Source organism: Zalophus californianus, chromosome 6 (genome assembly GCF_009762305.2).
Source record: "Zalophus californianus isolate mZalCal1 chromosome 6, mZalCal1.pri.v2, whole genome shotgun sequence".
Taxonomy (NCBI): Eukaryota; Metazoa; Chordata; class Mammalia; order Carnivora; family Otariidae; genus Zalophus; species Zalophus californianus.
The window spans coordinates 125,329,129-125,350,434 of NC_045600.1; the positions used below are offsets into that span (position 1 = coordinate 125,329,129).

Below are 21,306 nucleotides of genomic sequence, written 5' to 3' on the forward strand. Positions count from 1 at the left end.
TGGCAGAGGGGACTGGGGAGTGGGAGGGAGCCCAGGGCCACGGAAAGTCCACCCCAAGTCTGCGGCTGGTGCTAGTCTGGCTCAGGATTTAGCTTTCCCCAGCCCCTTTTCCTCTGGGTCTGGGCTCTGACCCTCAGAGGAGCGGGAGAAGGGGCTCCCCCCCCCCCACCCCGGACCTCCTCTTCCTCCAGTGGCAATCCTCTTCAGAACTGCCCCCACCACATTTTCACCCTAATCCAGACAAAGGACAAAAGAGAACAGAAGGCAAATAATCAGGATGTGAGGGAGGAGGCACCTGAGCCCTTGCTCTGAGCCTCCAAGGCACCCCGTGCATTCATCGAGGTAGAGCTCTCAGGTTACTCCATCTGCCCCAGGACCGCCTGAAAGGGCCAGGGGGGGTCAAACGTGACACCAGCGTCTTCAGCACAAGGGCTTCAGGGAGGATTATTAACACTGTGTGGGGGGGTGCATCACCGACTCTCCTTGGGAGGTGCGTAGGTATCTGGAAATGGACGAGCTTAGGGTCCTCTCCATTCAGGACGGCTAGGAGAGAGCGCGTTCGGGCGGGGCCCCAGGTAGGGAAGGTCAGCAGTGGAGGGCTCAGGTAGCAGAGAGTATTAGAAACAAGAGGCTGGAGAAGACCTGGAATGCAGCCCGCGACTGGGGGGCCTGCGGTGGGGGAGCCTCCCCTCCCAGATGGCGCTTCGGGAGAGGCAGCGATCCCCGAGGGCTGCTCGCCTGGGGCCTCCGCACGCCGCCGCGCGGGGCCGAGCAGGGCGCGGTCGCCGCGGCCCCTCCGCGCGCCACGCGCTCCCGAGCCCGCCAGGGGGCAGCGCGGCGCCCGGGGCAGAGTGCGGCCGCGGTGGAGCTCGCCGTCACCTGTTCGACCCGCCTGAAGACCAGAGTGCTACGGCTCCCGATCCGGCAGGTCCGGGGCGCGCCCGGGAATCTGTGTGCTCCCCAGGGCCGGGGGCGGTCGGGACGCCGCGGCGGCCAGAGCCCGGGCTCCGGTGCTTGTCCCCGAGCCCAGCCCCGAAGGACCCGGGCCCCAGGTGCGCCCGCCGACTGTCCGGGCGCCGGGCTCCAGGAGGGGGCTGGGCACCAACGCATCTTTGTCTTCCCTTTCTTCCCGCGGCCCGCTCTCGCCCGCGGGCGTGTTCCGACCGGCGGTTCCCGGGCAGGGGGGCGGGGAGGGGGGGGCGAGTCCGGGCTGGGGGGAGGGCGCGAGGCGGCCGCCGCAGGCCGGTGCGGGGAGCGCCGGGCGGCCGTGCCGCGGGCGGCCGTGCCGCGTGCGCCCGGCAGAGGCGGCCCTGCGTGCCGTACGCCGCGTCCGGGGCGCGCCCGCCGCTATTCAGCTTCCCGGGCTCATTAGCAGTCTTGGTGTGCGGCTCGGCGCGGGCTCACAAAGAGCTGCGGCAGCGGCCCGGCGCTCGGCCTCGCGGACGGAGCCGGCGGCGGCGGGGCGGGGGCGGGGGCGGCCGTTCACCCGCGCGGCGCCGCGCCCGGGCCAGGTAAGCCGGGGGCCGCGGCCGCAGCCTGGGGGCGTCCGGGCCGGCGCGGAGGTGGGGGGCGCCGGGGCGCGGGGCGGGGCGCAGATGCTGCGGCCCGAGCGCTGCCCCCCCGGACCGGCGGCACTGCGGGGTGGCCGGGCGCCGCTGGGGTCTGGGGACGGGCGTGGGGGAACGGACCGGCGTCCCCCTCGACCGGCCGGCGGGCGCGGGGAGGCCGAGCCGGAGGCTCGCGCATGCCGGGCGGGGGACGCCGCGGTGAGGGGACTACCCTGCGCGGACGGGGGGCGCTGGCCGGCGGTGGCGGCCCGCTCGGGTCCCGCCGGGCTGGCCGGGCGGCTAGTGCGTTCCGCGGCCCCGCTTGGCGCTGGCAGCAAGTCCCCGCCCCGTGCAGGGCAAGTCCCGAGTTTGGGGTCGATTCTGGGGTTCCTGCCTCCGGAGAAGGCGAGTCCCGATCTTCTCCCTCTCCCATTTCCCTTCATAATGAGGCCCAGAGGGAGAAACTCCTCAATTAAAAATTCCACCCCCTGGTTTCCCTGGGCCGCCGGCGCGGGGCTGGGAGTGCGGCGCGACCCGCCACTCGCCTCGGTCCCTTCCCCGCAGCGCGCACAGCCTGGCCGGGTTGCTGCTGGGAGATTGGGCCACCGATGATCCAGGCGAACATCGAGCCCCCCGGCCCCCGAGCTGGGCGGCGGGCGGCGGGCCTCGCTGTGCCGCGGCTGGGGGCCAACTTGCTCTGGGCCGGGCGCCGAGGAAGGGTCCGGAGGGCGCCGGCGAGGGGCCCGCCCTGTCTGAGCCTCGCCGCTCGTGGAGGCTGAGATTGAGCCTGCTCCTCTTAACTTAGTATTTACTTGCAGAAGGAGGACTTAATTTTTTTCAGATCTGTTCGTTTACTGCCTGACCGGGGCCAGTCTCCAATCTGTGGTTAAAAACTCACGGTTGACCATGCAGACGGTGAAGTCCCCCACATTCAGGACTCTCATTCCAGCGCTTCTTCCCGTGGGCTGAGTTGTCCCTGGCTTCTTCAACCTCTGGCCCCCTTTCTGGGATTCTCCACCCCCCGCCCCCCACCTTTGAGAAACCACAGCGGTTTTAAGAAATAATGACTTTGGGAGTAGAAGCAGGACAGCTTTTCCTGAGGTGCACATTTGAGGTACTCTGTGGCTCCCCAGAGCCTCGGGGCTAGACCCTGGTGAGGTGGTGGCAGGGATTTCTCCACCGTGCAGGGCACGTGGTTCCGTTTCCCAGTCCAGAGCTGCCAGGATGTCCTGTGCTGTGTCTTCACTCCAGGCTGGTCGTCCGCAGCCGGGGCTTGAGAGGGTCTCCTGACATAGAATCTGGTGCGACTCTGGGCGGTGTCCAGGGAGTTAGTGGACCAGCTGGAGCTTGCTGGTGGTCCCGCACTGAGCTGGCAGCCTCTCTAGTGCTGGTGGCGAGACCCCTGGAGTGGTGTCCGGAGCTGGGTTGGGTCTGCTGATAGTACTAGCGATGGGGCCCTGCCAGGGTCTTCTGTGGGAGGCAGCCTGTGTCTCTCCAGACCTCTTGCCATTTGTTAGGTATCATAGCGGCGCCCCCCCCCCCCCCCCCCCCCCCCCCCCCCCCCCCCCCCCCCCCCCCGCCCTTCCATCTCCAGAGTACTGGGCTTCCGCGCCTGGGAGGAGTGCAGGCTGAACCAGATGGTGTGTGTGTGTGTGTGTGTGTGTGTGTGTGTGTGTGTGTGTGTGTGTGTGTGTGTGTGTGTGTGTGTGTGTGTGTGTGTGGTAACATAGCGGCGCCCCCCCCCCCCCCCCCCCCCCCCGCCCTTCCATCTCCAGAGTACTGGGCTTCCGCGCCTGGGAGGAGTGCAGGCTGAACCAGATGGTGTGTGTGTGTGTGTGTGTGTGTGTGTGTGTGTGTGTGTGTGTGTGTGTGTGTGTGTGTGTGTGTGTGTGTGTGTGTGTGTGTGTGTGTGTGTGTGTGTGTGTGTGTGTCTGAGGGGGGTAGGCACCATCAGGAGAGTGTAGCTGGTCAATTTCTTACTCTCTTCTCCCGGTGTTTCTTTCCTGTGGCACCCAAGGCCCGAGTGTGGCTCATTAATTTGTTTGCACAAGCATCCCCTGAGTGGTTATAACTCCCTCCCCCCTTTTTATATAAAATATTAGTTTCACAGGAATAATCGGTGGGGATGGACTGTGAAATGGAGGTGTATAAATAATTCAATCTGCCAACCAAACTAAGAAATGCTGGGTAAAAATAAAGGATAATTGTAAAAGACACCAGTCGCACCCCTGGAAACTGAGAGGGAGCGCTAAAACACCTTGATTTTTCCTAGACACAACTGAGGAACTCAGAGGAAAAACACATTGGATGGGGAGGTTAGCATCAGGCTGGGCTTTGTATGGATTGGGCGCCCTGTGCGTGCGGCCTGTCTTGGGGGAGACACATACAGGTTTCCTCTGGGACTCAGCTCCTCCCCGTCCTGGCTCTGTGTGCTTGAGCTGGTGACTCAACAGGTGAGGGCCTCTGGTGACACCGCAGTCTGAACTCTTGGCGAGACCTTTACTGTCAGGGGAGTCAGAGGAAGCTAGGGGCAGGTGGGCACAGAGGCCCTGAGAACATCCCCGGCTGGCCTCAAGGGCCTTCTGGAACAAGCGGCAGAAACCAGCACGCCTGCCTTGCAGCTTGGTCTTAGAGAAATGGAGAGAGTGCAGGAGAGCCTGGGGTGGCAGTAGCTGGGAACGTGGCAGGTGGCCGTGAGGAATGGGTATGTGTAGACACTGTCAGCTCAATCCCCAACGTAGGTCCCATCTGTTGATTGCTCACCGAAAGGTGGCCCAGGTGCCTGTTGGTGGTTGGATCATGTGCCTGCAGGGAGGATTCTGTGGCTCCATCCCCCCCGTCTGTGTCCCCCGCCCACCGCCTGGGTTGGGTCCAGTTCGTGCCTCTGAAGAGCCTGCTGGCACGGCTGAGTCAGCTGGCGTGGGCTGTCTCCCATCGCCTTTCCCGAAGTCAGTTCATTCCCTCTGGACACATGAGGGAGCCCAGAGAGGACAGTAACCTCAGGGTCACAAAGCCGGGCTCTCTCCGTGGGGCTCACAGTTCCCCAGTGTGCTGCGGAGCCCTCCATATTAGGAATTAGGGAATTAGGATTTCCGTGCTGGCTGTGGGGTTTTGTAAGTTGGGCTGCAGGATTTCCTCTTGGCAGGTGGGGCCCAGGCCAGGTCTGGTGTTCCTTGCTCAAGCCCTCCATGGCTTCCATTCCTTGGTCTGGCTTTCTCAAGTTCCCTTCCTTGCTCCCAACCACAGTCCCTTCAGGTGAACGGGATCACTGCCCAGGCTTGCCTTGGGTTGTTCACACCCTGTCCCTTTGGCCTGGGGCCCCTGTGTCCATCCTTGACAATCCCAGCTAAATGTGGACTCCTTTCCTCTTATCCCCTCGTCCTCAAATTTGCCAAGCTTATGCCTGCCTCAGGGCCTTTGCACCTGCCATTCCCTCTCCTTGGCATGGCTTCCTCCAAATGTCCACCTGGTTTGCTCCCTCACTTACTTCAGTTCTCTGGTTCTGTGCCAGCTCCCTGACCGCCCCTACGTAAATTAACATCACTTCCCCCCTTTTTTGTTAACGCTGTTTTGTGTTTCTTTTTAGTATTTAATGTTCAAATGTTTTTTATTGACTCTTACCACTCCAATGTAAAGACCTTGTTCTCTTCTCTATTCCTGGCAGCTAGAACAGTACCAGGCACCTCGTTAGACCCTCAGTGCTCCTTGGTGGAGGGATGAATGAATGAGTGAGACCCCAGGTGTGGCCTTCTTCCTTTCAGCCTGGCTCCCTGCTCTTCCTTTTCCCAAGCCCCAGGGCTGGAACGGAGCTGTATTCACACTTGTATTCACGGTTGGTTGGATCCTTCCTAGAAGTCAGCACAGAAGCTTGTGCTCAGTGGGCAGACAGGAAGGAGCTGTGGAATTTTACAGTGCAAGCGTGTGTTCAGATAGGCCCGGAGACAACATGGTTGGAAAGGTAATCCGGCCCCAAGAGTGGGGTCCTGATTCTTCACAGAAGCTCCCTTTTGGATTTTCGGTTTGGATGGCATGTCGTCGGGCTGTCCCTGCTGCCAGAGCCCACTCTGTGTTGCGTCCTCAGTCACCTGGGGTATAGAGGTGCTGGGAACGAGGCATCCTCTTGCCCAGGTTCCCTTCTTCCTCCATCTGGATGTTTCTAAACTTGTCTTGTACCTTATGTCAGACCCGGCATCTCCAGGCTCCCAGCCAGTCCACCTGCCCCATGTTTGCCAGCCTCCCAATCCTCCTGTCCGTGCTGTGGTCTCGCTGGGGAAGGCATGCTGGTGGCATCAGGAGGAAGGCAGTGTGAGGTTGGGAAGGACAGTGGGGTTTGGAGGAACGAGAGCTCCGTTCAAAGAACCTGGCTCTGCCACTCATCACTGGGGCCTTGGACAAGTCACTGGCCTTGGGAGTCTTTCTCAGCTTCTGTCCTACTGACATTATACGTCTTGCTTGCTGTTGTTTGGGGGCACATGTAACTATATATACAGTTCCCAGTATCGAGCTGATGTACAATGTCATTACCATGCCTAGGGCTTTGCAGGGGGGCCCGTGTGGCCTCCAGGCCCGTTGTGGTTTCTGCTATTTCCCTGGAAGTTTGAGGGGTCAGGTTTGGTAGTTCAACCACAGCCTTGTAAGAGAACATAGTGTGGGCGCTTCGTAAACTCTCAAGAGCCGTTCTCATGTCAGGTGCTACATCTGTTGTTTTGTGTCTGAAGGATCAAAATTAAGAAGGGAAAAAAACACGTGGTTGAGTTTCCTGCATCTACTGACTGAGAAAATATTTTCGTCTCATGGTATTCTAACAACCGAAATGCTCCAACATTTGAAGATGGTTTTTCATGGAGAAACCAGCCCAGGTCAATGCACGTCGGTGGGCACTTATGCTGGTTGAGTTCTGGTCCTCTGTGTTTGCTCTTTTAAATAATGTCCCTCGAAGCCCAAGAGGCAGATCGATTGTCTCATCTTGGCAACAAGGCGGCTGCAGATCAGGTGGCTGGGGCTGGCCTAGGAGCTCCCTGCAGGGCCGCACTGGGATTCGGGCCTCAGTGGGAGAGAGCGTGAGGCCCGTCTGCTCCCCCTCGGCCCCCGCATCCCACTGGGGCTTTGTTCATATCATACTTATTTTTCTACTGGGTAGGCGTGAGTAGGATTCATGACCACTCACCTGATCCACCCAGGGGTTAATTTTCAACATGTGTCTAGAGAATCTGATAGCTGGTGACCAGTGGACCTGAGCGCTGGTTGGCGGTTGGAGAGTAACGGACATGTCACAGGTGACCCAGGGTCCTACACGGGGAAAGTGAGAGGGCTGGGAGCGTGCCACCCAGCAGAACAGCTAATACTATTGGTGGGTCTGTAAAGGTGTAATCCTTTTTGCACTTGGAGTTCACAGGGATTCCTTGCCCTTCCTGTCCCAAGCATCAGCTTTGCAGAGAGACACTGAGGTCTGAAATGCTCAGGCCCTTGTTCTAAACAAATTCGAATATGTAAATAGTCAGGAGTACAGTATTTGTATTTAGAATTCTCGGTTGGGATATATCTGTACATAGTGTATACGTATTTCTATATATATAGGTATGTGTAATATGTCTACATCTATCTTTTTTTTTTTTAATTTGATTGGTTTTGTATTCCTGGAGTTGATTCCCCACCAAGGCAGCTCTAAATATGAATTTTTCTGAATTGTATGCATCGTTAATTTAATAAAAAATATATGGTGTATCATTTTTCTCAGTTGGTTTGATTATCACTTGTCTTGGAAAAATCCATTGTTTCAATAACAGGAGACCCATTCACTGAGTGAACGTGTGCATTTAGGGATGATGGATTTCTCAGGTCCCTCTGGCAGCAAGTGTGTGTGCATTGTTCAAATAAAACACAGTTTACATTTCTTGGTCTTTTGGTGCAGTAAGTGAGCCATGTGCTCTAACATCTGTCCATATTATCCAGAGCTGGTGACAGCTGTTATGGATGAGGTGGAGTTGGAGTGCAGCCTGTGTTAGGAATCAGAAGCCCGGCTCTGCCTCCCAACAGCCCTCGAAGGCCCCTGCTCAGAGTTTGACTTAAAGCCTCCTAAAAGGACACACGTAGGTCTGCGCTTCCTTCCTCACCAGCCTACTGAGTTACACGGAATTAATGAAGACGAAGCGAGATAGGGTGTGGGTGAGCGTTTTGTTATGATAAAGTGCTTGCTTAACCCAGTCACCAGGGTTAGTGAGAGAGAGAGTGTGTGTGTGTTTCTCCCCAGCTTGTCTGACGGACCTCAGATACCAGGCGCACCTTGGGTCCCTGACTGGTGCTGGCTGGTCCCAGTGAAGGCAGGCAGGTGACTGATGGATAATTGGTCCTGGCCATGGATGGGTCCCAGCGCTGCGCACTTGGCCTGCCTGCTAGATCACGGGCCCCTGAGGCAGGCTGTGCTTGGTCTTGGCGATGGCTGTTTTCTCTAGAGAATGGTAGTGGGAGAACCCTGACCCACGGCCCCTCCTCCACGTGACTTCCTTTGTGTACGCGGACCGCGAAGATTCTGCTTGGGGCCTTTCTCCTTCGGGTGCCAGAGAGGAGCCCGCAGACGTATGGCAGCGGACGGGCCATCTGCCTTTGGTTCTCACGGGGACGTCTCTGAGCTGTTTCTTGGGCTGGAAACTCGGAGAGCAGAAGCCCCTCCAGACCAAGAACTCCTGACTGTGTCTCTCCTTTGGGCTTTAACAGATTTCGGCTTCTAAATTAATTGCATTTCATTAAGTAATGGTTTTCTTCTTGATCCCAGGCTGCTCTGTGCTTAATCAGCAGTGGTGAGTGGTGCCGCTAGACTTACTGTGATGCCCTCAGAGGCAGAGGCACCTCTGGCTCGCATCGACTTCTTGTGGGGAGCTGCCTTGGGGGACCCCTGGATGTGGCAGCCTTCTACGTCCCCCTCCCCCCCCCCCCCCCCCCCCCCCGCTAGCTCTGAGAACCCCTGCCTTAACTCTCGGTACGTGTTGCTCTTTTTACCTGTCGTGTAGGATGGCTTATGTACGGACGGACACAGCGGGGTGCTGGGCACTTAAATGGCAGCCCCTCATCCGCCCCTGTCATTCCCCTGCCTGTCCCTTGCTGAGTGGGGCCTCTGCAGTGCGGACAGGTGCCTCCACTTTAGATAGCCCTCAGCCCTTTGCTGAGCGCGGCATCCATCCGTCCATTCCTCCATCTGCTCCACAGGTAGTTTCTGAACCCCTGCTCTGTTCTGTCTTTGCCAAGCTGGGTGAGGTCAGGAGGGAGGGAGTAGAGAGGGGCCGGTGGCGACTGTGGGATGGCATCAGAGCCCCCAATTCTGGCTGTGGGCCCACAGCCCTCCTAGGGAAGCACAGACTGGAAGGTGTGAGAGACCCAGTGTGGGTCGGGAGAGGGCTCATGGAGGGCACATGGAGTAGGGGCTTGGGGAGGCGTGCCGAGAGAATGCTGGGAGGGGTGCATGGGGAGGCATATGGGGGGTGCGGGAGCCCATGCATGGCTGAAGAAGGGCAGGGCCCGGCCTTGCACCCCTCAGAGCCATGTGGCTCCAGGGGCCTCGTTCCCTACTGTCTCATGTAGGAGGAGGCTGCTGCCGAGTCCCAGCCTTGCTGGCGCGGATGTTTAATTTTACCCTTTAGAGACTTACAGGCTTTCTAGATTAAATTGCCGCTGTTCCTCTACAAAAGCGACAAAAATCTGTGGCAAGCCATAAATCACGTTACTAATTTGCTCGCACGGAGTTAGCTTCTGCAGCTCTGCTGTGGCTTACTGGAAGGAGAGTCGGGCAAACAGAGGAGCCCATTTTCCACTTGTCAGCGAGCTCTGGAAGACTGGGGGGGACACAGGTCACGGACGCGGGGCCGCCTCAGCCTGGCCGCCCTGCCCGCCACGTGGCCATCTTTGCCCTGCCTGGGCGGCCTGCTGGTCATGGCAAGGGTTCCTCAAGGCTTCCTGGCCCTCTGTAGGGAGGGGGCTGACCCGTCATGGGGAGGGAACGGGGAAGGAGGGGGAGAGAGTGGCAGCTACTGGACAGATCTGCCGTGGCCAGGCAGCCCGGTTCCAGAGGCCTCTGCGGGCTGGCCAGCTCCAAAGAGGCCCTCAGACGCCTCCTGTGTGTGGCCCTGACTCCCCAGGGTACCCATAACCCGTGTCCTCTCTTCCCCTTTTGAGGCTCAAATAGGCTGCAGTGGCTGTTCATCCTCTGGGTTATGGTGGCTCCGAAAACATGTTACAGGTTGCCTTTCTTTTTGGAGAGCGCTCAGCCTGTTTTCTGCTTTGGTGCAGGGCAGGCGTGAGCACCATTCCCTCCCACGAGGCCGGTGGCCTGGCCCTTGTCACACTGCCTGTTGGCCCAGGCCTGGGTGCTGGCCCATGCTTCCTTCGTCACTTACTGTCAAGTGCCACGCGTGGCTTGCTAGTTGTTGGGCCAATTAGAAACCGTGACTTGTTGAGAGCAAGCTTCATCTGATGGGGGTGGTGTTTGTGTGCCAACCTTGATCCTGCCCGCGGGCCCCACAGCTGCACCAGGCAGAGAGGAGTGGGGAGGGGGGCTCTGAGCATCACGTGCTGCCAGGACGGGGGCTCTCGGGGCTCACTCTCCTGATGGCTTTATCAAGCACCTAACACCACATTGCAGGTCACTTTGACTGACTCCGAGAGCTGCTTTCTTCCTTTCCAGTGACAAAGAAGCCAGCCGGTGGTGTATTTAATAGCTGAGGTTTCACAGCAGAAATCAAGTGGTTCTGTCGGTGGCGTGGCAGCCTGTCCATGCTCATGCATGATATCCACAGCAGGGAACACATGAGTGCCTGAGCCGAGGGACTGGCCATCACTGCCTACGGAGTCAGAAGAGTGCTGTAAAATCCACACATACTTGTAGAAGTACAAATAGAGTTTACTTTCTCAATGGCCACCCTTGAGGTGAAATTAGCTTCAGTTTCAAGGAAGTAAATGGAGACATAAGTCATCAACTTGGGACTGATTTATTTATTATTTTTATCTCACCCACCCCAATTCCCGAGCGTGGTCCTCAGGCTCTCGTGCGTATTCCTTGTGGAAACTGTCCAAGCTGACCGAGACCTGGAGTCCATGATGGGTGTTCGTCATCTAGGATTCAGGTCAGCTGATCATTTGGGCACAGTGGGACCTCACATCTCAGGCCCTGATACCAAAACCTTTTTTCCCCCCTCCACACACATGGGCTTAGTGGAATATATTTTAACAAATTACTCATCTTAAGATAATGCACTATATTATTAATAAGGAAAAGGCAGACGACTGGGTAGAGGAAGGGGACAAAAGACACTTCACCTGAAAAAGGTCCAATAAACATATGAAAAGATGCTTGACTCCATTAGTCAACAGGGAGATGTCAGGGGTCTCCAGAGAAACAGAATCAATAGGGTAGGCGTGTGTGTGTGTGTGTATTTATCATGAAGAATTGGCTGATGTGATGGTGGAGGCTGAGAAGTCCTAGATCTGCAAGCGGAAGCCCCAGCAAAGCTGGTGGTGTAACTCAGTCTGAGTCTCGTGAGTCTAAAAGCCTGAGAACCAGGAGAGCCAGTGGTATAAATCCCAGTGCAAGTGCAGGAGAAGAAACAAGCTGTCCCAGGAGGCAGGACTAGAGGGGTGAATTCCGCCTCCCTCTACCTTTTGCTTTTGTTCAGTCCCTCCGTGGATTGGATGATGCCCACCCATGTTGGGGAAGACCATCTACTTGACTGAGTCCACTGATTCAGATGCTGATCTCATCCAGAAACCCCGAGAGACACTGTTCAATCTGGGTGCCCTGTGGGCTCGTCACTTTCATGCATCCAGTTAACCATCATGATGTGGTATCGTTACACACCTACCAGAATGGCTGAAGTTATCAGGAACTAGCAGGTGTTGGGGAGGATGTGGAGCAATGGGAACTGTCGCTGTTGGTTGGGGTGTCAATTTCTACAACTGGTTTGGGAAGCTATTTTACGGCACCAACTAAAGCAAAAATTACATATACCCTCTGACCAGCAGTGTCTCTGTGAATGGAGTTGCGGGAAACAGAGCATACGGCCACTGGGCTGAAGAAGTCAGGTCCTAATCCCTGGAACCTGTCAACATTACCTGAGATGTTAACTTCTATGCTAACTCATATGCGATTAAGGATTTTGAGAGGAGATAGTCCTGCGTCCTCTGGGTGGGCCCTAAATGCTGACCCACGGGTCCTTCTGCAAGAGAAGCAGGGGAGATAGGAGGCAGGGGAGGAGGCTGGAACCACAGAGGCAGAGATTGGAGCAGTGTGGCCACACGTCAGGGCGTTCTGCCAGCCCCAGAAAGTGGAAGAGGAGAGGAATGAGTTCTCTGGAGCCTCTGGAGGGAGTGCGGCTCCTGCCGACGCCTTGATTTCTGCCCAGTGAAACTGTTTTCAGCCTTCTAGGTCCTACAACGGTGAGAGAATCAGTGCGTGTTGTTTTGGGCCACGCAGTTGTGTGGTGATTTGTTATAGTGGCCATAGGATGCTGATACAGCCATCGAGAGGCAGACTCGCCCAGCACGCCCAGGTTTACCCCCACACGGAATGCCACAGAGCAAGCCACGAGTGGACCTTCTGTGAGCGCACGCAACAGCATGGATGAGTCTTGTCACATACCGTTGAATGAAAAAAAACCCAGACCCCAGAGTCCCTTACTGCATGTTTCCTGCGATAGGAAGGTCAACAGGCAATTTTTATCTCTGCGGCTGGAAGTCAGGTTGCGCTTGGGAGATGGTGATTAGAGAGGGCGTGGTCGGGCCGGGCCAGGCTTTTGGAGGCACTGGCAACATCCCTTGTCTTGATCTGGGTTGTGTTTTGCATGGGTGAATTCCAGTTCATGATACGAAACTTTTCAGTACATCTACTTCAATAAAAGCTGAAAAAAAAAAAAAAAACCCAACAAAAAACAGCTCCAAAAAAGAGCAGTACATCATCTTGAAATTTTTAAGGAGAACTTTCAATAGACTGACTCATGGCTTATTTTACTGCTGGAACAATAATATCAAATCAAGATTACATTTAATGTGAGATAATGAAATTTTGCCATTCCAACAAGTGCTTATTAATATTTAGATTCCAACTGTGTTTTCCAGATGAAATCAGAGGACGTAAACCCAACGAGGATGCTAAGATCTGTATGCCTGTAATTGATAATGGATAAGTTATCTAGATGAAATGAGTTTTAATTCCTGCCTGTGAAGGGAGCTGTGCTCTTAAAACCAGACACGAACAGGCCAGGTATGTAAGGGTCAGATGCTGTGCACTTTCAGGTGAGTGGGAGGGAAACCAAAGAGCTTTAAGAAGTAAGAGCAGAGGGAGGTGGTGTGTATGAACTCTGGGTGAGCCCTGAAATCTGGCTGGAGGTCCCATGACATCGTCTGTCCATGCACCCTCCCGGCCACCTTGCCCAGCACACGGAGGTCCCCAGAGATCTCTGCTGTCTTTGCCTACACCTCTCCCTGGCCTGTTTTTCCTACCCCTTCCACCTGTGAGTTCTCTGTCATCCCTCCCAACCCCGGTTGGGCAGCCCCACAGCTGTGCTGCAAGGCTCTGTCCCTGAGACTGTCTTACACGAGCAGACAGTCTCAGTGGTCTTTTCCACGGTTTTTTCCAGGGATGCAAGGGAGGCAGCTGCTGACCCATGGCTGTGCAGCCTCGGAGGTTCCATGCGCGTCCCTGGCTTCACTCTGGTGAACTGGCAGCCTTGACCTGGTGCAGGGAAGGCATGGTGGCTTCTTCAACGTGGCCGTCCAAGGGGTGTCCCCAGACAAGGGGGGGCTGGGGTCTGTGGGGGCCCTGGGCCCATCGGGAGCCAGCCTGGCGCAGCAGGGCCCCCCCAGCACTGGTCCAGGCTGATGTGATGTGTTGTGGGGGCATCACTGAGATTTTTGGAGCAGGTTCTACGTATGTGGTGGCGTAGTTCAGGAATCTAGAAGCGTGGGTTCTCCAAGCCCCCGGTTGAGCGCTCTCTAGCTGCATCTCCTTCATCCCAGAGGGTAAGCTTTGTTTATGAAGCTGGAGAGAGAGCTGGGTGGCCCTGAACCCAGCTCCTTCTTACCTCCTCATGCCCCCGTCCCCTGTGTCCTGGACCAGATGGGCTTCCTAACTACCCCTCCTTTCCCTCAGTGCTGCTGCTGAGACCTGTTCTCAGCTCAGTGGCCTCCCTGGTATCCCCCTCCTCCCCTCTCCCTTGGTGTTGTTTTCCCTCTTGGCACTCACCCTCACCTGGACTACACTATGAGTTTGTCTCTCATCCTTCTGCATGGAGAGCTCCCCGAGGAAGGGGGTGCTCCAGTGTCAGGGGGAGGAGCGTGGCTGGAGTTGAGGGTGGGCCTGGGCCAGTAGCAGTTTTTGCCCCGGATGATTAGTGAGGGAGCTGGACTCTTGCCAGAAGCACGCCCTGCCCGTGTTGGCTCGAGGACTACTCCCAGTGGCCTGGCCACCCTGGGGACATTGGCACAGCCCTGGAGCAAGCATTTCCGTGTGTGCAGTGTGCAGAGCATCATGCTGGGTTCTGGCGCACACGCAAAGGAAACAGTGCTGTGAAGCCTGGGCCCTGCCCTCAGGGGGCTTTGGATTTGGTGAGTTTGTTGGGCGGCGGGGGGGGGGGGGGGGGGCGTGTCATAGTCAATGGATAGAAGAATAAAGGGGGCTCCTGCAAAGTGTGGCAGCAGGCGGAAGATGCACGCCTGAATGAGGTGGTCATTCTGACGGTGACTCATAAAAATCAGAGCGTGCGAAGGGGGCGTGTGCACCCCAGTCCCCAAATGTAGACTCTACTGGGTGATGTTCTTCCAGAGAGCACAGATGGAAGCGGAATAGTAACTTGGCAGTGGGAGGGTCAACACCAACAGTGATGAGTCATGCTGAGTGTCAGTGCCCTTGATAGGATGGGATGGAAATGGCAATTTACCTCTGTGGTTTGTCTCCCCCAAACCCATCACTTCAGTCTAATCATAAAGAAAATGGCGGTTAAATTCCAATAAAGGAACATTCTACAAAGTACCTGCCCGGTACTTCTTAACACTGATGAATCCATAGTGTCATACAAAACGGAGACTGTCACAGCCAGGAGGAACCTAAGGAGGCACGATGACAAACTGTGACGTGTCCTGGTGGGGACCCTGGAGCTGAAGAAAGACACTGGGGAAAAACTGAGGGGATATCAATAAAGTGTGGACTTCAGTTAGCAGTGCATTGGTACTGGTTCATTAACTGTAACAAAAATGTAGGACATTAACGTAAGATGTTCGTGATCTTACATTAATGGGAAACGGGATGTCGGGGTCTATCTATGGAAAATCTGCAAAAAAAAAATTTGTACTAAAAAGTGAAGTCTGAGCCTCCCTGAAAACTGGAGGAGAGTTCAGTTTAGAATTTGGAATATAGATTTTTGTATGCCTGGCATTTCTGGGTGCTTGAAAATCACAGGTTTCTCAGGTGTGGTGGGCGTGGGTGCTGGGGACCACCCCCGGGAGAGACGATCCCAGCCAGGACACTCACGGGCACGTGGGCCAGGTGCCCTTGGTCGCGAGACCGCACAGCTGAGCTTCCTTCTGCTTCCTTCTTATGTGTGCGGAAAAGGAAAGCATTGACACCAAAGTGTCAGTGTCCTGAGCTGCCTCCCCTGATCAGCCCCTGGGTCGCTTAGAGTTAGTGACCAGAGGCCATTTTGGGGGCGGGGGTAATATTAGTTGCAAGAGGCAACATGGACCCAAGCTGATGTGTGTGCAGTTGAGGGTCCGGTGAGGAGGGAAAAGGGAGCCAAGTGTCTTTGTGGGCTGAGCTGGTGCTAAGGATTCACGGCCAACACTGAGTAGGTGGTAGAAATGGCTTTGTTCCCATAGGAAGGGCCGGCTGGCAAGGATGCTGGAAAACAGCTCCCCCCCCCCCCCCCGGCAACTAAATGCCTGGTTTTTGGGTAATTTCATGGTCTTTAAAGTACATAAGCATCACTTCCTATATTTTTGGGGGAGGCTCAGCAGAAAGTGAAAGGAGGAGCCCCACGGGGGAGGGAGAAGCCTGGTTGGGATCCCTGCTGCCCTGTAAATGGGCCGGGCCAGCCAGGATGCTGTGGTTTATGGAGAATTGGAAGGGCCTGCCTGGGGCTCAGCCTGCTTGCTGAAGCCGAAGCCTGGCTGGGCAGTGGTGGGCGCGGCTTCCTCCACTTGCAGCCGGAGCAGACACCTGCTTTGCAAGATGGCATGAGTCGTGAACGAGACCGTGTGCGCCCTGCATCACTGTGGGATCTGGTGCTCAGTCTGGGACAGGCGAGGCTTGGTGCTGCAGCTGGTCAGGGGGAGGGTACCTACACCGCTGGGGACCTTGTGCAAGTCACGGCCCCTCACATGTCCCCAAGCCAGTGAGAGGAAGCGATCCCTGCAGGTGTTACAACTCATCCGGATTTTATGACAAAATCAAGGTGTGAACTGCATGAACCTGCTATTTTTGTTAACTCAGAAGTGGTCAAAGGCAAGCAGTTTCCTATGGTTCAGTTCAGTAGTTTAGTGTTAAAGCCGTTTTTTGGCAAGAGAGAATACTCTTTATCTTAAAAGCTTTATTTTTACTTTTTCCGTACCTATAAATTTGTTGTGTTAGGAAGTAGAGATAAGCAAACAGAAGAAACTTTGAGATGCCCAGGTCTCCTTGCTGGGGGATGGTCGTTCCCTTGGGGTCTTCCCGGCTGCTTGGGCACGTGCTTGGCTGCTGACAAGCCTTCTCCTGGACTGTGTCGGGGTCCTCTTTCCCAGCCATCGGATGTTTGCACAGCATTCATGGACCCGGGCCCCCAGGCTTGGACATCGGAGTTGTTTAGAATGTTTTTCTGCTGTGAATGATGCTGTAATAAATATTCTTGCAGCTCCTTTTTTCTTTTTTTGCAGATACCTGTTTCTTTCCTTACGATACATTTCGGGTAAAAATGCTGGATGAAATGTGAAAGCCTCAGACTGACCTCCAGAAAGGCTCATTGCCCGCTGACAGTGTCAGAGGGATGGGGCTGCCTTCCCTCTCTCCCCTTTCTGTCTCTCTCTCATCCAGTCCTTCCCTCCCCCTCCCTCCCCTCCCCCCTGTTTGATGGGACCCCATGGTGCAGCAGTCCAGGGGGTAGCATCCCAGCTGCCCCTCCAGTGCCTTGTGACCCCCAGGCTCCCTGTGGCCCCCATTCCAGGGTTTGCTTGTGGTATTTTGAGAGGAAACCAATAACTTGTGGGGGGGAGCCTATCTGGAGAGTTTCAGAGACTTCCTGCTGACACACAGGCGGCCAGTCAGCGTGGGGCTGATGGCTCAGGTGTGGTGGCATTTCTTCCAGGGTAAAGACATCCCTTTCCTGATTGCCCTCACCCCCCACCATGCTGGGGGCATTGGGGTGCTGGCCTCATTGGCCAGACCCAAGCCCAGGGCTCATGAGCCCTTATTATTTTTAAACTATCTTATTTTTCTGGAGATTTGGCAAGTGGAGTGATGGCAAGCCCTCTCTTCCTGAACTGCCTGAACTGCTCCGGTGCTTGTGAGTCAGATGGCTGGTTGCCACCGTGGGACTCTTGGCCTGGTGCCCTGTCCTGGAGCCGTCGGCTGCCCTGAGAATCCAAAGAAAGGCTGCTGAATCCTGCGGCCCCAGGAGGATCTTTGTCCTCCTTTTGCAGAAGGAATTGACTCGTGGATTCGCTCTGTTGAGCTGGAAGGAAGAATTTTTAAATTTCCTCTGTTTGAAGAACCTAAAATGGGACAAACTACATCAGTTCCCCAAAATTGGACTTTTAAGCAAGTTCTTGGAAAAATGGACTATTTTCTATGTGTGGGAGCAAATTCTGTGGGAGCCTTCTGGTAATGAATTTTAAAGTGCATGTCTATTAGTGTCATTCTCAAATACTGAAGAGTCTTGAAAACCAGAAGTTGCCCAATCAAAGCCTGGGAGGCAGTACCCGCCCCTCCGGGAGGGGACAGCTGGGCAAGCCCCCCTTTCTCTGCCCCAGTTCCTCTCTCCCCAGGTCAGCAGCACTGTTTGTAACCAGGGCTAAACACTCCTTCCCCCACCTCCTGAAGATCCTGAAAGACATCAGAAGGGTGAGGTGCAATGCTGAGTGACCCTGAACTTTTTGGGGGTATATACTGTCTGGTGGAATGCAGAGCTTGTGTGTAGTTTCATTAGCTAATGGCAAAAGAGCTAATAAGTAAAATAAATAGATATGACATCTCTGTTTTTAAAATAGTGCCTTCTAATAATTCTCTTGTATCTCTAGAGGAGGAGAGAGCCATTTTTCTGGCAGCAGAGTTTGGGGTTGAGAAGAATCCTGGCCTCATTGATGAGGAAGGTGTCTGACGTACTCTAGATCGGGGATTCCTTTGGCATTGGTTTTGCATGAGCACATTTTTTTTTACTTTATTTTAATTTCTGATTATAAGGCTAATAGACATTATTATAAAGGGTCAAACTTTACAGAAATATATAATGTAGAACATGAAATCCCCACCCCCTCCACTCCACCCCCTGCAAAGACAACCGTTGTTAAATTTTGGTGCAAATTCCTCCTGTTTTTTGTCTGTTTGTTTGTTTATAGAAATGTTTTACTTAAATCTTCCACAAATATGTATATGTTTGTTTTTAATATCTTTCAATGAACCGAGATTATATTATCAGTATGATTTGTACTTAGATCTCTCCCTTCAGCAGTGCATCTCAGACATTGTGTCTTGTCAGTTGTGCATAATAACATTATTCTAACATTGTACAATACTTGACTGTTGGAGAGAGAGTGCGTGTGTGCAGAGCGTGTGTGCAGGGAGGGGCAGAAGGAGAGGGAGAGAGAGCCTTTAGCAGACTTTTTCCTGAGCACAGAGCCTGATATGGGGCTCGATCCCACAACCCTGAGATCATGACCTGAGCTGAAACCAAGAGTCAGACGCTTAGCCGACTGCACCACCTGGGCGCCCCTTGACTGCTTACTTATTGACGAACTTTTGGGTTGTTCCCATTGTGCACCCACATTGGTCACACCAGAATGTGGAGTCTCACACATCTCTCCTTGCACATGTGTGAGGATGTCTTTGTAGCGTGGGTGCCGGAGGCAGACTTGCAGGGTGGAATGATTGGAGCATTTCCAGTGTGAATAGGTATCCCAAGGTGCTCTCTGGAGCGGTCCTGACCATTTTAAGGGATGCCGGTCATGTGGGACAGCTGTTTCCCTGTGTCCTCGTCAACAGATGATGTCTTTGTAGTTTCACTCGGTCATATGGGTATAAAAGTTATCACTTATTTAAAATGAATGAGAACAAGCTTCCTCTCGGGTACTTCATCATAATCTGAATTGCTTCTCTTCATTTTTTTTTGCATCCTTCCCTGTCTTTCTATTGACTTGTTCATCTTTTCCTTGTGGATTTATAGGCGTTCCTGGTACAGGAGGGTTATTTCACCTTCACTCTCTATGTTGCAGATACTGTCCCCCTAATGTCTTTTATTCTTCACCTTGTTTTAGAGGCATCCTTGATGGCAGAAGAATGTGGACATTTTATGTTGTCAAATCTATCAAGCTTTTCTGTGATAGCTCCTGAATTTTGTATTTGACTTTGAGAAAGGAATTCTCTGCCCTAAGTGTATATACCTACCTCCTATATAGAGAGATTTTCTTCTCATATTGATAGTTCAGATCTTCTGACATTTACATCTTTTATTCATCTGGAATTTATTTTTAGGTATGTGAGCTGGAGATGGAAGTTTTCTCATATGCGTATGGTTTTCCGACACGATGTATTAATAGCCCATCTTTGTCTCTGTTTTGAGATGAGGATTTGTCATGTATGAAGTTGTTGTGTCGTGGGGCTGTCCTGTATGTCTGGACCGTCCGTTCTGATTTATTGATGTATTCTTCTGCCAACATCTACTGTTTAAGTTACTGTGGCTTTTTGTTATGCTTTGTTACCTTAAAGGGCTGCTGCCTCTTCATTAATTCTCCTTTTTTCATGTTTTTCTAACCTTTCTCGTACATTTCTTTGACTAGATAAACTTCAGAATAAGCTAAATTCATCCCAAAACCTGATTGGGATTGCTCTAGAGGTTTATTTGAGGGAGAAGAGACATCTTTATGTTTTCTTCTCATCTGGATATTTGGATTTATTCAGAAGGCCTTTTATATCCTTCACTAGTGTTTCATTGCTTTGTTCATGTACATTTGATACATTTCCTGTTAGATGTATTCATAGGTATTTCTTAGCCCCTGTGGCTGTTGTCAGTGGGGTTAGCCCCTCCTCCGGCCTCATTTCCCAGCTGATTCTGGCGGATATACAGGGAATATGTTGACTTCTGAACAGCTAGCCTGCCTGTCCACCTGGCCTAAATCTCTCTGTTGGCCTGAATGGTTGGTTAGTTCCTTCTCTTGGATTTTCTCATTGGGGGATCGTTTGCCAATGTTGACCTCTCCTTCCAGATAGACGCCTTTTTATTACTGGCTCGTTGTTGTGGGGTCTTGATTAGCTAGCTCTGTGAGCACCTGGGGTCTCACGGCGCCCCCCAGGATGGCCGTCTGCTTCACATCATGGGGTCAGCCCTTTCACGGGGCCCGCATGTGTTCATAGCCCCTCAGGCCACTTGCTGTGCCCTGAAGGGGGGGGGCAGGCTGATGGGGGATGCTGTGGGGCCCCGCCCCCAAATCGGTGCCCTACCCCCGGCAACAGTGGTGCATGCACAGGTTGCGGGGGAAGTGGGTGGGAAATGCAGGATATAGCCTGGGTTCTCGAAACTTCCCTCTGCAGGTGGTGGGCCAGCATATGGGAGTCTGAGGCTGGGGGAGCCCAGGGAGGTGGCTCTCAGCAGGGAAGTGTGGGCATTGGCCAAGCCGGCCCAAGGAATACCCTGTCCCAACTGTGTCAAGAGGTGGTGCCTATGTCACAAAATTCCCACGTGGACCCTCGGGGCAGGCCCTGGAATCCGTGGTGATGGTCACTCAGGGTCACCCTTAGGAAGTGAGTCCAGGCAGGGGGGAGGTGGGAGGATGATGGTGCCAGGGGGAGGAGGGGATGAGTTGAATGCAGGATCCCCTTGGTCAATCCCTTTGCTCGAGCCATTAAACATAAACATCCCTTCCTCTTGTTTACACTGTAGCTTTGGCCCAGGGGCATCACACTGTCCGGTTCTCTGTGCTTCTTTCTGACAAATGGTAGAGAGCTGCCTTTGCAAGTTAAGTTTCCTCATTTCTTTTGCACATCATGGAATTTTTGCATTATTTCCCCCCATTTTCACGTAGAATGTTCGTTGAAGGTATTGTAGCTATCAATACTTGTTCATAACATGTTTGGGGTGATGAACATTATTTCCTCGTTTTCTGAGGTAAACCAGCCACCTCGCGCCTTGGGGAGGTGGTGCTGATGCTTGGCACTTTGAGGGTTGGCGGACACTGTGACGGGTTAAGCCCAGGGGGACTGAGCTGCAGGGTGCGGTGGTGTGACTCACGCCGTCCTTCGGTGGTGGGCTGGGGTGGGCTCTGAGACTTCGGGGATGGGAGGTCCCTGCCCCTGGGGGCAGAAGTCTGCTGGAGAGGAGAGGTGGGGCCTGCCTGCATGGGTGGGCTCCAAACCTGGTGTTTTTGTTTTTTACCATCCTGTCTGTCAGCAATCCGTTCCTCTTTCAGACCCCTAGACACCCCATTTCCAGCCTCTTTCTGCCTCATTTCCACTGCTCACAGGAGGATGCACAGCAGGAGGCTGCATGGTTTTCCGTGCTGTCTTCAAAGCTGATGGGGGCAGAGCTAGGCCGGCCGT

At 54.2% G+C, this 21,306-nt stretch overlaps 1 protein-coding gene across 11 annotated transcripts in view; it reads left to right on the plus strand.

The window, feature by feature from the left end:
- Positions 1-830: 830 nt before the first annotated feature.
- Positions 831-21,306, plus strand: part of APBA2 (amyloid beta precursor protein binding family A member 2) — a 232,821-nt gene continuing 212,345 nt past the window's right edge. For 5 of the 11 annotated variants that reach the window (XM_027572487.1, XM_027572499.1, XM_027572497.1 and 2 more), the window contains exon 1: positions 1,275-1,511. The gene's annotated coding sequence lies outside the window, so the exon portion shown is untranslated. The other 6 variants (XM_027572492.2, XM_027572494.2, XM_027572490.1 and 3 more) reach the window with 5 other exon arrangements.